Below are 12,500 nucleotides of genomic sequence, written 5' to 3'. Positions count from 1 at the left end.
CTGTTGCAGGGCACAGAAGACTCATGGTGGTGTGGTGGCACAGGCGAGCCAGAAGTCAGGGTGACCCCCCCCCCCCCCCCCCCCCCCAGCAGCAGCAGGGAGCCAGGACTGCTCTGATGGTCCCACCCAGCAGCATGGAGCCAGGACTGCTCTGATGGTCCCAACCAGCTGTTAGATGATGTCATCATTCCTACTATGATGTCATCGATCTCTGATGATGTCGCAAACGGTAGTGATGTCATAGCACAGGTGATGTCATGTTCGGATCTATAAAGGCCCGTTCCGGCAGGTCCTCTCTAGTGATTCATAAACTAAGATCACGGCAACCTCTGCAACCGTTCCCAACCTCGAACAGTGCAGACCTAGCTATCAAGTTCCACAACTTCCCTACTCATCGAGACTTCACTTACCAAGTTTGCCTTGGCCATCAACTACCCGCGAATAGATCCACATGTCTAACACCGATCCTGACACCAGCAGCAGGGAGCCAGGACTGCTCTGATGGTCCCACCTAGCAGCATGGAGCCAGGACTGCTCTGATGGTCCCACCCAGCAGCAGGGAGCCAGGACTGCTCTGATGGTCCCACCCAGCAGCAGGGAGCCAGGACTGCTCTGATGGTCCTTACATGCACACTTACATTCTCATCTAATGTTGGCGTGCATAACGCTACAGCTTAGCGATTTGGGTATCTGGGTGACTTGTGTGCTTTGTTTGTGTGTGTGTGTGTGTGTGTGTGTGTGTGTGTGTGTGTGTGTGTGTGTGTGTGTGTGTGTGTGTGTGTGTGTGTGCGCGTGCGTGCGTGCGTGTGGGAGCGAATGGGTGGACAAGTGCAGTGAGTGTCTGCTGCACACTTGTGATGTGGGTGACTGTGTGGTGTGTTTATGTGTGTGTGTGTGCGCGTGTGTGGTGTGTGTGCGTGTGTGGTGTGTGTGCGTGTGCGTGTGCGTGCGTGTGTGGTGTGGTGTGTGTGTGCGTGTGTGTGTGTGTGTGTTGGTTTGCAGAGGGCCCCTGCTGCTGCTGTTGTCCTGCTTCTTGGAGCACAGGTGTGAGCCCCTGAGCTACATGCTCTCCTGGTCTAGACAGTTTGAAAGGTTAAAACACCCAGAGGGAGGAGGGAGGCATATTCAGACAGCATCAACATACAGTCAGTCAGTAAGAGAACAGCCATGCTGAGGTACCTTTAAACAACTGCTTTTGACGGGCATTTTTGATAACAGACAGACTGTGTCAATGTGGGCAGACTGATCATACGAAGAAGACTTGTACTATACCCTAAAGGAGAGTATATATATATATATATATATACATATATATATAGATATATATAGATATATATAGATATGTGATATAACACCTGTTTAACTCAAAGGTCTCCTTTTTTTTATAACACATATACAATACATACGTATATACACACCCACCCATACAGATTATATAATACAGACACGTATGCTTACATACATACACACACCCCAACACACACACACACACACACACACACACACACACACACACACACACACACACACACACACACACACACACACACAAATGTAATTGCATGAAATCAGAATATGTACATAGGTAGGTGAATGGGCCAAAACAAGTAGGAAAATAATAGATAAATAATACCAGTAGTTATGGTTATAATAATTAATCAGTAATGGTTGTAATAATCATAGAATATATAGTTGGATAGATAATCCTACATCAGTGTAATGAGGTCCTAACTGGGTCAAGACTGCTTCACCGGGCCTAGGACTAGCACCTGGGTAAACACAACATAGGCACACCTGCGGCCCGCCTACCCCACAACCAAGGTCATTTGCTGCTGTTGTATCTCGGTAAGAATGAGGATAAATGAGGTCCAAAACCATTGTAGAGCTGCTTCCTTGAAATATATGTGTACTGTATCCTACTTAGATGCAAACCCTACTTGTCTCGGAACTCACTATCAGATTAGACATTTCTTCTCGACTGCACAAATTATTAATCACCCATTACGAATCTAATTACCCATACTGTAACAGTGTAATATTCAATTTTAACAAGGCAGATCAGGCTCTAAAATTATATGCATGCATAAAAATTATGCTTGTGCTCTTTTGTATATTTCATACTTTATTAGCTCAGTATAAGTAATGCTCAAGTTTAATAACAAGGTCAACCATGCTTTAAAATGATATGCATTATATTGCAATTACACCAGTAAGCTGAACATATTCCGTTTGTGCGACTTAGAAGCTCTTGCTTGCCCGCAGGTAACATCTGCACTCTCACCATAGATGATGGAGAGGACAAATGCCTTCATATCAGCTCTGACTCCGTCTTCTTCACCCACTTGTTTCAGGAGCTCTCTTGCCTCAGGATCAGTCATCATCACCTTCTCCAACACCTCCTCCTTCCCGTGCCCATAGAGCCGTGAGGTGTGAAGTATGATGATGTCTTCTGAGACCGTGGCATGGCAGTTGATGAACACATGCTTGCGTTTAATCAGCAGATCGTTGTTGCCAGACATACAGTAAGCTGCTTGTAGTTGCTGGTCCTCAGCTTAGCAGGCAGAGAGCATCATTGTATCTGCCTCTGTCTGGATGCTTGAAGACATAGTCCCTGCTTGACATGCCAGTGCCCAGCTTGGCTGACGTCATGTTTCTCCGTATACGACATCACCCGCACCTGACCAAACTTGTGTTTTCAACCGTTCCTTCACAATCTTCTGCAGTCTGACCTTGTTCCCTGAGTTGACCATGAGTTTTGAACTCAGCAGCTCCTGTGAACTTCAAAATGTAAATAATAATCGACATTGGCAATGAAAATATATAATATATAAATATATCATATCAATTGATAACGTCATTGTGATTCAACCTAAAATCTGGAAAAGCATAGTGTTATACTTTAGCGGATGAGGGATGGTGAATTCCATTCCACAACACATAGATAGATAAAACCTTTGCTGTTGCGAGAGCGGAAAGAAATATCTAATGTGGGTTTGAATGGGGAATTTTGTTCAGGCACCAGTCAAGGTGAGACTGGGAGTCTACAGCAGTTCTAATAGGCAGGCGGAGGCAGAGACGAGTCTGTGTAAAGCCCACAGGCAACAATTATTGTCAAGCTGCTCTACAGGAACATAATACATGCAACTGAATGAGAAGCAACTGAATGAGAAGCAACTGAATGAGAAGCAACTGAATGAGAAGCAACTGAATGAGAAGCAACTGACATTTATTTGACACCTTAACTAAACAGGCACAAAAGGCAGCCTCTCCACAAAGCGCTGCAGCCAGCGTTTTTTCCCTCAGAGCGGAGGAGGGCTTTCAAAACTTGAGAAATGTAAGAAAATTGTAAATTGACTGCATTTATATGGCGCTTTCATCCAAAGCGCTTTACCATAGTATTATTTCTGACTGTTTCACGAACTGCAGCGAGACCGAGTTGGACGTTGGACAGAAGCAAAGTAAGGAAGCAAATTTATGAAATAATAAGATGAGTGGAACAGGAAAACACTTTCACATTTGTAGGGCGCAGACCTCCACAGTGGTCAGTTCCACAGTTTCAGTAGCGATGAAGAGCTGTAGAGGTGTTATCAATCCAAGCACGTCACAACGTCACACATTGACTGCTATCTGACTGAGTGACAAATCAATAACTTGACGGAACATAAATGTGTAATTGAATAGTCTGCAGAATCAAGTTTAAAGAGCGATATGAACCAGGTACAACCTGAGCCAGGGCCTAAAAATATAACAACCCTTATTGACAAATAGCAAACACAATTGATTTCCACCATTTGCTCCAGCCAGGCAGACTGAAGTGTATCCGGTTATTAAAATAGAGTTCCTCTGTGGTGAATAGTTTCTGGTTGATTGTTTGTAATTTAACCCCAGTAATGACGGGGACAACAAATAATTAAAATGTATTTATTTTTATTTTTAAATTCAAATTAATCTCACAAACCTCTCAGCAAATAATTTATCCTGAAAAGTTCATATTTTATGGTTATTCATCAGATGCTGTGGCAAATGGAATCATATTAACAACAAAGATGGGTTTTCCTGCTTTTATAAGAGACTAGAAATAGATCTTTTTAAAGCTGTTTTTAAGCTGTCGTTGCCGCAGGTTCAGGCTTGAGGGCTGTGAGCAAGAGTCGTACAATGTATAACCTCAGCAGGGAAGAATTTATGACATCTATGCCATCCTCAGTGAGTATGACATCATCAGTGATTTATGACGTTACTGATGATGTCACTGGTGATGTCACAATGTCTATGCATAACTGATCACTAATCACAGGTGATGTCAGCTCACGTCACTAAGCCGAAAGTATTATTTTGTTTCTCTGATTGAATGACTGGCTAGCTTGAAGATATGGGGGCGGTCATCTCCCAATGGAAGGCACAGCCAACCACGGTTGAGCGGTTGGAGAACATAGACAAGGAGATCAAAGAGCGGGAGGAGTTTGGAATCAAGAATCAACGCCTGCTAAAGCTGTGGGTGGGCCGATTGCTGCTCTACTCATCAGTACTGTACCTGACGTCTCTGACCGTCTACTGTCTCTACCTGCCTGAACAATGGAGCCAGAGAATATTCATTGCCCTGCCTTTCTTCATATTCCCTGTAGTTGTGTTGTTCACCAGGAAGCTGTTGATTTTAATCTTCTACGCACGCACTGAGAGAAACAACGATAAACTAGACGATTTGAAAGCTTCCAAAAGAAAGATTCTGGAGGAAGTGATCGAGACGGAGACGTACAAGAATGCCAAACTCATCCTGGAACGCTTCGCTCCAGAGGCGAAGAAGAAAGATGAGTTTGGATCGCCAGTGCATCTCCAGATGACTCCCAGGCCGGGACAAGAGCTTCGGCAGAGGGGGGTGGCGGCGCGGAGACCCATGCCAATGTGGACCCCGGCTGGGATGGCAATGACCCCCCAACCTGGTGCGCAGCCCCCAATGGGCCCCGGAGGCACACCTGGTGGTCCCACTCCTCCCTCTGCTCCAGGAGGGCCACCAGACACATCGGCTCGGGCCGCCTCTGCTCTCCAGGGGGCCTTACCCAGAACCCCCTGCTCCCTTATTACAGGTGTCAGTATGCACCCTCCAGGTCCGCCCTTAGCCAGACCCGTTCTGCCCAAAGACAGAGGATTTGTGGACCGAGTCATAGAGTACCTGGTAGGAGATGGACTGCAGAACAGATATGCACTCATCTGCCAGGAGTGTTTCTCTCATAACGGCATGGCTCTGAAAGAAGAGTTTGAGTATCTAGCGTTCCGTTGTGCATATTGCTACTCCCTGAACCCAGCCAGGAAGACACGGCCCCAGGCTCCCAGGCTTCCAGAGTTGAGCTACGAAAGGGGGTTGCCATCAGATTCACCGTCGCCCAAGGGGGGCGCACCCCCCGCTGGAGATGACAGAGAGATGGGGGAAGAGGAGGGGCCTAGTAAGGAAGTGGAGAGTGAGAGCCAATCGGAGGAGACACAGCAGCATGTGGAGGAAGAAGAAGAAGAAGTGGTCCAGAAAGAGGAAGAGGAGGAGTCAGAGCAAGTGGACAGCACCTCGTCTGAGACAGAATCTGAGCTCCCAGACGAGTTGGACTTGGGAGGGAGAATGGATTGCACCACCGTATGCTGTACCCCCTCCAGCCAATGCCGCTGCCGTTCCAGTGCTGGATGGCTCCGATGCCCACACCAGATGCATCCACCTCCACTATGAAGGGCAGAGCGGGGTCCGGATGGATCAGGACAGGCTCCGTGGTGAAGCAGTGCTTGAGCCAGGCAAAGGCGCGTTCCGCCTGGGGAGACCACCGGAACCGGAACTGCACTTTTCGGGTGAGTTTGTTGAAGGGGGCCGCCGCGATGGTGCTGAAGTTTGTGGATTGAACGGTAGCGGTAGAAGTTGGCAAACTCTATAAAGCGCTTCACCGAGGCGGGCTGGGGCCACTCCGTCAACGCACACACCATCTCCGGATCCATGGAGGTGCCAAAGGGGGTGAGGATGGAACCCAGGAAGGAGACGGTCATGGCATGGAACTCACACTCCTCCGGCTTGACGAACAGGCGGTGCTTCAGCAGTCTCTTGAGGACACAGCGGACATGTATGTAGAATGTGCTCCCAGCGGTTCTGTGAAAACACAAGGATGCCATCGAGGTAAACCAAGACAAACATGCCCCACACATGTCCCACAGGACGTGATGAGAGCTTGCAAGACTGCTGGAGCATTCAACAGGCCGAACGGCATTACCAACTACTTGGGCGGCCAGTGGGCGTAATGAACGCCGTTTTCCATTCCCTCCCGGATCCGGATTAGATTGTAAGCATTCCGCAGGTCAATTTTCATGAACATAGTGGCCCCACGGAGATGTTTAATTCTGAGGCCAATGGTTTTTGATGGTGATTGCATTTAAAGGAACACACCAACATTTTGGGAGATTCACCTATTTGCCATCTTCCCGATAGTAAGAGGAGAAGACGGCTAACTAGGGCTCACTATTTTTCTACTACACGCACAGAGAGAAGAAAGGCAAAGGAGAGGAAAAGAAAATCCTTGTGTCCTTTGGTGGGCATCTCGTCTTTTATCTCCTCTGAGAGGCCGTGTTGATATGTGGTGAGGAGCGAGGCACTGAGGCAGTGCTCCAAACACACACTGCTGCCAGGGTGCGGAAGAGTACTGTATACTCGGCGACTGTCCCCTCGCCCTGCAATAGGACATAGTCTTTTTGTAGCCTGCTGCCCCCACGCTGGGTGATCAAACGTCAAACGGAACCCTGCCACGGGGGGAAAACTACATTACGGTTCGTGTTTCGCTTGAGGGTAGCCGTGCCCCACTCTTAACGGCCGGTCGGTCACGAGCTGCGTAATATAATACTTTAGAAGGTTTGTTAAAAAAAAGTTGTGGCTGGCTGTGCTGATGTTACTGGAGAGAGAACTGCTGGAAAGCGGCGGTGAGGTTGGAGAGAGATGCGCGCGCTTGTTCTCGTTGCTGGGCCTGGCTCGCCTCCACTGCGCTGACGAGGGCCTTGACATGCTCACACAGTGTCTCAAGCCTGCTCTTTTGTTCTCCTAGCATGGCACGGGAGAGCTCTGTTGGTCTCCTAGCATGGCACGGGAGAGCTCTGTTGGTCTCCTAGCATGGCACGGGAGAGCTCTGTTGGTCTCCTAGCATGGCACTGGAGAGCTCTTTTGTTCTCCTAGCATGGCACGGGAGAGCTCTGTTGGTCTCCTAGCATGGCACGGGAGAGCTCTGTTGGTCTCCTAGCATGGCACGGGAGAGCTCTGTTGGTCTCCTAGCATGGCACGGGAGAGCTCTTTTGTTCTCCTAGCATGGCACGGGAGAGCTCTGTTGGTCTCCTAGCATGGCACCTGAGAGCCTCGCGATGATGCTGGAGAGTAGACCACATCTGTTCCGCCTCTGCTGGGGTCCATGTCGATGGCTTGAGTCTTGCTGTAATAGCCGTGAAAAGCTGAATCCCTGCAGGAGACAGAGACAAAAGGTACGTTTAAAGTCTTTATTGACTCCCCCTTTTCTGCCTGCTGCCCTTCAAAACAAGCATGTGTGCGAGCGAACCAGGAAAAGACGAGCGCTGAGGCAGGCAGGCTTTCATTGACAAACTAACCAGAGGATTTTTATTGTGAAGAAAACAGATATACAGCCGCGATTTTTTGAGAAGGAAGAGAAGAGAAGAGTGAAACAGGCAATGCGAGCGACGGATTGTATCTGAATGGGCCCTTAGGCCCCGCCCCGCAGTGGACGGGGTTTCAGCACCTCGGAGAGCTCCCGAGCCTGCAGGACTGACTTGTGGCTGTGCAGTTATAACAAAATGTGAAGCTGTCACTTTAATATTTAGAACCTACAGAGCCTCTCATACACTGTCACTGACTTATGTATTCTGTCTGCTTATTTTATGTCTGTAGCTTGATTTGTTGTACATTACGTACCACTTGTCTGACAATGCTGGTTGGCACACCTAATAAAGTTTTCAACATCAAAAGAAAAGAAAAAGCATCACTGATCTTGCAAGCGAGCAATCTACACGCTGAAAATGGCAGATTTTGACGAAGATTTGGTTTGTGCAATAAAGCACGCCTGCTTGGTACTTTCGGTGGATGGTTGTAAAGATAACCGAGCATAGGCAGTATATTTTGAGGCCGCCTTTGTTTTTTCCCATTCGTGTAATGTACGTATTCTTATAACATCTGATGTCATATGTGTTGTAGCACTTTTGTTGCACTGTTGTTTGTTTAAATGTGTTTTTTGTATTTATTAACAGTGTCTTGGGACGCAAGACAAATTTCAGACTTGTCCGACAATAAAGTGAAATCTAATCTAATCTAAACTTACGTTACAGGCAGAGTCAGTGACGTCACGTTGAAGGCTGAGTTCACCCAGGCTAGGTTGTGCTATGACTATGCGCGTGTCCAAATTGCACGAAATGTGGCACCGCACTCTCTTTCGCGTTGCACCCGCCAAGTTTGAAGTCGATGGGACGAACGGTTCTCCAGGTAAACCACTTTTTGCGTTGCCAGTAGGTGGCGCTATGCCAAATTGCACGCACTCTGTCGGATTCCCAGATTTGTGCCACTGGTACAAATCTCACCTGTCTCACTCTTTATGCTGTGTTATTGTCAGTGTGAATACAGTGTGTAGAAATCAGAAGCTTAACTCCCAACAGCTCATAGCTCAGTCGGCTGAGCGGCTGAGCGGCTGTGTCACTGTCTCTGTCTGACAGGTGTACTGTTGGTTCGATTCCCGATGGAGGAGACATATTACAGCACTGCCCTGTCTTTAACATCACCAGCGTAGCGCCTCCTACTGGCAGATACACAGAGCGACACAGCGCCTCCTACAGATCCACAGAAATGGACACTGTGGACAGACTGCAAAGAGATCCAGACATGTCATATACTGAGTCTTGAGCAGTTTTTCAAAAAGTTGTTTTTATGCCTAGCGGCAGCCATGAGGCAGCTCAGCACAAAACGTACTTCCGATGTCAGTAAAATTTCAGCGCGCTGTGGTTTTCTGTCTCATAACCCTCAGCTCGTGTCTCTGCAGAGGTCAGGGGTGGAGAACAGCCCCCCTCTTAGCGCCAGGTAGTGGCAGCGGAGCTGGAATCGAACCCACAACCTCTGGCCTCGGTGTCTCTGTGTGTATTATTCCTTCACACCACCAGCTGCCCTTCACACTCACAGCTCTTCTCCGGGCGCTCTTGTCTCTTCCCTCTGCCTGTCACCATTCAAAACTGACTAAGGCTCGAACCCACGACCGCAAAAGCGTCTGAAGTCTCAATATTGCCGGGCAGCAAGCATACTCTCTGTGCCACCAAGTCAGACTGATTGAATGAGGTTTTCTCATGGCTTTAAATGACTCTTTCCTCTGGCTGTCGACATTCAAAACTCACTGAGGATCGAACCCACAACCTCAAAAGTCACTGAGGCTCAAACCCACAAGCTCCAAACTGCTAGACAGCAATCCAACTCTCTGAGCTAGTGGGTCATAGTGATTAAAACTAGAAGATTAAAGTATAGTCTTTATGCATCTTAAAATATGTTTTGAAGGGACCTTTTAAGTTGCATAGTATTTGAATTATATTAATATGACGTGAGTTTCTATTCGCCTTGCACAGAAAACCGTTTTACTTTTATACTTGAGTACATTTCAGAGCCTGTACTTTTTTACTTTTACTTGAGTAATTAAGTTGAATCAGTACTTCTGCTTTACCAGTCTTATTTTACACAAATAACTGTACTTACAGTTAATAAGGGTTAGGGCATATAAGTTCCCAAAGTACAAGGAGAGAGGTTATGGGCATATAAGTATGATAACTATATATAAGTATTCTAAGTATTTATAACTTTTCTTGTTGATTTAATGATTGTTTTGCACCTGCTGCTCACGTTTGAGATACTTCTGGCTCGCCTGGAAAGAAGGTGAGAGCAGCCGAGTACAGTCAGCCAATCAGAGGCAGAGAGGGGCGGGTCATGCCTTCGCCTAGCCTTCGCCATCATGGGAAAAAAATATCGAATACAGTACATACATACAGACAGTCAGTCAGTCAGTCAGTCAGTCAGTCAGTCAATCAGTCAGTCAGTCCTGGAATTATAGTATAGATATAGATAGACCACAGAGGTTTGTTATTCACAAACACTGTTGGCATTTCACACATCATTTGCCCCTCTTTTCTAACACAAATAAAATCGGTCTGCATTTAAATTATGCAAATGGCACATTATAAAAACTGCCCATAAAATGTGATGTCATATTCTCCCACTAACTAACCACCAGTTTCTGTCATACATAAGGAGCATTAAGATAATGTCTCTTCAGCATGCTGAACACTGCAGCAGTGATGCTTGTCAGTAACACTCATGTCCATGAAATGATGAGTCATGTGCTCAAAGATCCCGTTGCTTTGTTCTTATCATGCTGCGAAAGACATTTTGTATCTGTATCATCCACCATCCAGATGCCCCTTCTTCATTTTTCCATTTTATTTTTATTTTTAATTTAACCTTTATTTAACCAGATAAGACCCATTGAGACACAAGATCTCTTTTACAAGGGTGACCTGGCCATTTGATGCCTGTTGCTCCCTCCCTCTCACCCACATAACCACTTTATATATATATATATATATATATATATATATATATATATATATATATATATATATATATATATATTTTAAACCTGCCATCATTTGTTTCGAGGCCTACACGTTAACCTTGAGCAGAAGCATAGACATTAAACTTGGGCCACTCATAGGCTTTATTGATGTTCGGATGCTTATAGCTTATACTGTACATCTGTTCCTTACAGTAGGCCTAATCATCAATTTCTACCTAATTTGTTACAGATGCACAGCTGAATGTACAAACCTGCTGTTTAAGGAGGCTCCTTATTAAGAGTAATTGCTGTTTCTTTGACAAATTAATGATATGGCATAGATACACACATGCACGCTAATACTCATACACAAATATTGCGTGTAGGTACGGACACACACACACACACACACACACACACACACACGACACACGCATACATAACATTCATCACATTCTGCTAAAGCGATGCAGGAATGATCGTTGTGGTTCCGCCTGGTAGTTTTGGATGCAGCGATTTGATGTGTGTTGTTTCATTTAGCCTCGGGCAGCACAGCATCAACCTTGGTGTGACAAAGGCAAAGGACTTCTGAAATTCAGAAGCGGCACAACACATCATTTCTTCATGTTGACAGAGTGGAATAGGAAAACACTTTCACATTTGTTGTGCCTGAATATGTAATCTAGTATACTAGCTACATATGATTTAATTAATCAAATGGCCTGATTTTCACATAGGCATGTTAGACAAAAGCCCCCTAGCTAAAATCGACATCAAAGCTCCAGAGATGTGCCTGAGGACAGTAAAATACACAGGAAGCCGAGCCAACTCTACCCTTCCCATTGTGTATACACACTTCCCCAACAGTCAAAAGGGGCCGTCCCTATTTCAAATCTAAAAGCATGTGATTGGCCAAAAAGCCAAGGCCTTACCTACAGTGGTGCCCCCCGATTCTATAGAGAATTTAAATATTTTCTAACAAATCTAATAATTTCATGAATATTAATACTTTGTGAATTATCAATACTCATATTAAAAACCAAAGCAGCTCCTAAAGCACCCCAAAATGGTGACGTAATGGTGAGACGTATAGTCCCAACACATTTTTAGGGTTTTTCAAGTCGACCTCCACAGTGGTCAATTCCACAGTTTCCGAAACTTTCATTACCGATGCGCAGGTGTTATCAACCCAAGCACTTCACAATGTCAGCATACATATATATACAGGTATACACATACAGTATATGTATGTGTATACCTGCGATCCAACTGTGTGACAAATCAATGACTTGACAGAACATCAATGTGGAATTGAATTGAATAGTCCACAAAATCAACGATATAGCAATATGAACCAGATCCAACCTGGTCCAGGGCCTAAAAATAACAACCCTTACTGACGAATAGCAAACACAATTAATTTCCTCCATTTGCTTTTCTCCAGCCGGGCGGACGGAAATTTATCGGGTTATTCAAATAGATTGCCTCTGTGGTGAATAGGTTCTGGTTGATTGTAATGACGGGGACAAGAAGAAATTAAAATTTATCTCACGAACCTCTGAGCAAACAATTGATCCTGAAAAGGGAATATTTATAGGTTATTATGCTGTGGCGAATGGAGTCACAGCAACAACAAAGATGGGTTTTCCCAGCCTGGTTCAAACCATCCAGATCCGTGAAACTCACATTCAGTCATCTCAGTGGGTGGAAGTTAGCCAGTCCTTCACCCAATCAGCATCAGATCCAGTCAAATCCAAATTCACTCGGAGAAACGGTGAAATCGTATTTTCTACCGAGAATGTTGCTCACCACCATCCAGATGAGATACCCCCATTTTTCCATTTGGCTACTGACGTTTGTTTACCTTTTTTTTTTGTCATTGCACAGCTACTGTAACTGTTG

The 12,500-nt window shown here is 45.7% G+C and overlaps 1 protein-coding gene and 1 pseudogene across 3 annotated transcripts in view; both read left to right on the top strand.

Annotated features, from left to right (window-relative positions):
• The window catches only part of LOC310789378 (cGMP-dependent protein kinase 1), a gene marked incomplete at its 5' end in the record, with an annotated part of 118,819 nt that overhangs the window by 56,328 nt on the left and 49,991 nt on the right, over positions 1-12,500 (top strand). The window lies entirely within an intron of this gene.
• On the top strand, positions 4,370-7,157 carry LOC310789511 (endoplasmic reticulum junction formation protein lunapark-B pseudogene; annotated as a pseudogene). The gene is made up of 3 exons: positions 4,370-5,509; positions 5,641-5,826; positions 7,062-7,157. The product of its transcript is annotated as an endoplasmic reticulum junction formation protein lunapark-B pseudogene (transcript).

The sequence above is a fragment of the Poromitra crassiceps genome (genome assembly GCF_964638095.1).
Source record: "Poromitra crassiceps genome assembly, chromosome: 14".
NCBI lineage: Eukaryota > Metazoa > Chordata > Actinopteri > Beryciformes > Melamphaidae > Poromitra > Poromitra crassiceps.
Note: the sequence above shows the minus strand (reverse complement) of the source record. Positions and strands in the feature narration are given on the sequence as shown.